Here is a 3,336-nt window from a genome sequence, read left to right as displayed (position 1 = left end):
ATAGTGGTGCGAGGTGGGATAAAACAGAACTGGGAGTGAAGTGCTCAGACCTACCCTGTATCACAGGGGAATACTCACACCTCACCCTGAGGTTATCAGGGTGCGGGCCTGCCAGCGGCTCTAGGGGTGACAGAAATGTATCTGTGCCCAACCAAGGGGAGTGGGGCTTGAATGAAAGCCAACCACCTACAACCTAGCGCTCGAGCAGTAGCTCAGCGAGGTGAGTGAAGCCTAAACTGGCGGCCTAAATCCATAGGCCAGTTCTGCATGGCAGGGTCGGGCAGGAAACCCAGTCTTCTTCGTGAAGCGAAAGACGGCCTAACCCTGCTCAATAAAGACATATATACCACGGAGGCCTGTTTGAGGCCTACCATGTCCTTACAAACCATCCTCAGCACCACGCTGCATTACTCTAGTCACCCCAGAATGCAGAGAAGGGGGCGGGCCTTGGCCTAACGACTCCCACGGGAGGAGGCTGTTTATACAGGGATGCTAGAAACCAACATTCACACAGTGAAGGGTCAGAGGAAGAAATGCTAAAATTTTTTAGCAGAGCGCCTCTAATATCCCTGGCACAGCCTAGGCCAGCTACAGAGGCGGCCCTGGTGAGGGCCAGCCTGCAAGCATAGATCTATCTGAGGGCTCGGAGGAGCCACAGCCTTACTAAAGAATATAGTCTGTATTATTCCATACAAAGGGCTGCAGAATCGCTCAGCCTAATGAAAACCCACACAGAGCTCAAGGGGCGACATACTCAGGAAAAAGTCAAAACGGACCTGTGGGCCGGACATAAGATCTATCTGAAGCTCTAGCGTCAGTCAACACTCTAAGTAAAACAATTTAAAGAGAGAGACCAACCACTCTACCCTGAGGTGGCTAGCAGCCCGAAGGCTAACACAGTTACCGTTCTGGCCACCCAACGGGGAACTTCAGGGCCCTGATAATCCAATAAAGTTCTCTTACCTTATTACCTTGACATGACCCCATGACTCTATACAGGGAACGAGGTCTGTAAAGAGAGATATGTTATTTTTTAATCACAAAAAGTACTCTTTGAAAAGACCAGCAGCTCACCTGCGGCGTGCGGAGTGAAGACTCGCCAGATAGTTCTTTATGAACCTGGGGTCCACCACTTTACATGCCTGAAAGAGGCGTTTCTACTAACCAAGCCTAGGCGGGCCATTGGAACATCGTTCTTATCATAGGCCCAGCGCCAGGCCTGATGTAATGAACGTCTGGGGAGTCAGAAGAGAGGAGAGGGCTGGATTCTCTTTTTAATGAAGCCCTCCGGGGAGATTATCCATCAGCGACGCTGTATGCGCTTGTGCTGGATAACCCCCCTCAGATCCCTCTTCTAGCGGGAGTCACGCCTTTCCTGCGCCCTGTTCCTCCACAGAGGGGGCGCACGAGAGGCGACACTGGCTCTCTGGCCCTGTCTACGGTCCTCAGATCGTGAAGGGCCAGGCCCTCCCGCCTGCCTGGGCGTGGAACCGGATCTCAGCGGTATGTAGGTTTTTTCCTAAAAGCAGCTGAGCGCGCCTTCGCCTCCCTGAACTTCCCAAGCCCCGCCTCCACGGCGGGGCCAAAGAGTTCAGAGGGCGAAACCGATGAATCGAGGAGAAAGTCCTTCTCTTTCTCCTCAACGTCGGCCAGGTTTAACCAAAGCTGTCTCTCCGTGGCCACCATCGCCGCCATCGACCGACTGATCGTGGCAGCAGTTTGTTTGGTGGCCCGGAGCGCAAGAGCCGTGGTTCGGCGCGGCTCAGTAACTGCCTTAGGGGACAACCCTGCCCCCTGGTCGAGATCCTGCAGCAGGTCGGCCCGGTATGCCTGCAGCACCGCCATGGTGTGCAGGGAAGCACCAGCCTGAACTGCTGCCGTGTATGCTCTGCCATTCAAACGCGCTGTTGTCTTTAGCGGTTTGGATGGCAGAGTTGGAGCTCTCAGTGTCGACGCCTGCCCAGACACGAGATAGTTTGCAAACGACTCGTCAAATGGGCGGCATCGACACATACCCATGCTCTGCGATCCCATCAACATCAGCGAAATTAACCCGCTGATGTCAGTGAATACGGGCAGAGCATGGGCTCTTCCATGCCCTCTCGATCTCCGTGTGAAGATCAGGAAGGAATGGAAGGCTCCCTGAGCTGGTGGTGTATGGCCGGGGAGAAACCGATCGCCGAGCCTACCGCGAGCGGTCTCTCCTCTAGCGCGTTGCCATGGCAGCTACAGCCCCACAACATCCACCAGACCTGCATACACGGGGCAGGGTGGCTGAGAGGGTTCAGGATCTACCTGATTATAAACCTCCTCAGCCATCTCCTGCTCGTCCTGAAGAGCAGCAACTGCAGGAAACCGTCGGTGAAAAATCCTCGTCATCGACCTGCAGTTCGCCCTCGTCAGCCGTCGAATCATCTGAGAGGTTTACAGCACTCTCAAGATGATCGACGAGCTCTATCTGGAAGCCCATGATGCAAGCCGCCGCTCTGCCTCGGCACGAGCGGGACCATGAGAACCAGACGTTGAACCCCCTTCACTCGAGAAGAGAGCCAGACGAGAGCGAGCGTTTTAAGAGAAAAACGCTCACAGTTCACACAGAGGATTCCCTCGAGAATCTCCCGTGCGCGCTCTTCTCCCAGGCAAGAAAAGCACACTCGTGTGCTGTACATTTAATTTTCTTACCGTTTCATTGAATAGCGTTTTCAAACAGACAGTCCCTGAAGACGATGAGATGGTTTGTCATGTTTGCAAGGCGCCCCTTTATACTTCCAGGTCGCACGTTAATCATTCACGCTAATGATTCACGGGCTGTCGCCGGTCAATATGATTGACGTGATTTGATAGTGATTTCAGACACCTGTCACGCCTGAGGCGTTCCCCCATAGCGTCGTTGACGTATTGTTGAGTTCCCTTCGAAAGGGAACTTATGTTGTTTTTGAGGAGGGTTCAAGTGTTACATTATCCTGTAGTTTTTCTGCCTCTGGAAGTTCAGATAATCTCCACTGGTATCGTCAGTATGGAAGATCAAAAACTGAATTTCTTGTACTCACATTTGGGAATGCACAAGAAGCTCAGGTGTCTGATGTAGATCCAAGATTCTCTGTTAAAGTTGAAAAAAAGGAACAAATTGTGTATCTGGAGATCTCCTCTGCTGAAGTATCAGACTCTGCTGTGTATTACTGTGCTCTGCAGCCCACAGTCACAGGAAACACATCAGCTCTATACAAAATCCTGTTACAATGAAAGACAAGAGAGGAAAAAGTAACTGCCAATAACCACAATATGTATGTCAGAGAAATAATGGAAACTAGCAGCTACCAAAATCAAAATGTAGAA

At 52.0% G+C, this 3,336-nt stretch overlaps 1 long non-coding RNA gene across 1 annotated transcript; it reads right to left on the bottom strand.

Annotated features, from left to right (window-relative positions):
- Positions 1–2,246: 2,246 nt before the first annotated feature.
- Positions 2,247–2,457, bottom strand: LOC143740186 (uncharacterized). Its single transcript, XR_013204792.1, has 2 exons — positions 2,384–2,457; positions 2,247–2,345 (listed from the first exon to the last, which is right to left on the bottom strand). It is a non-coding gene; the product is annotated as an uncharacterized LOC143740186 (long non-coding RNA).
- Between the last annotated feature and the right edge of the window lie 879 nt (positions 2,458–3,336).

Source organism: Siphateles boraxobius, unplaced genomic scaffold (genome assembly GCF_051911475.1).
Source record: "Siphateles boraxobius isolate OS27281-9 unplaced genomic scaffold, OSU_SipBor_1 1, whole genome shotgun sequence".
Classification (NCBI taxonomy): domain Eukaryota; kingdom Metazoa; phylum Chordata; class Actinopteri; order Cypriniformes; family Leuciscidae; genus Siphateles; species Siphateles boraxobius.
The sequence above is the reverse complement of the archived record's forward strand: the minus strand, read 5'-3'. Positions and strand labels throughout refer to the sequence as shown.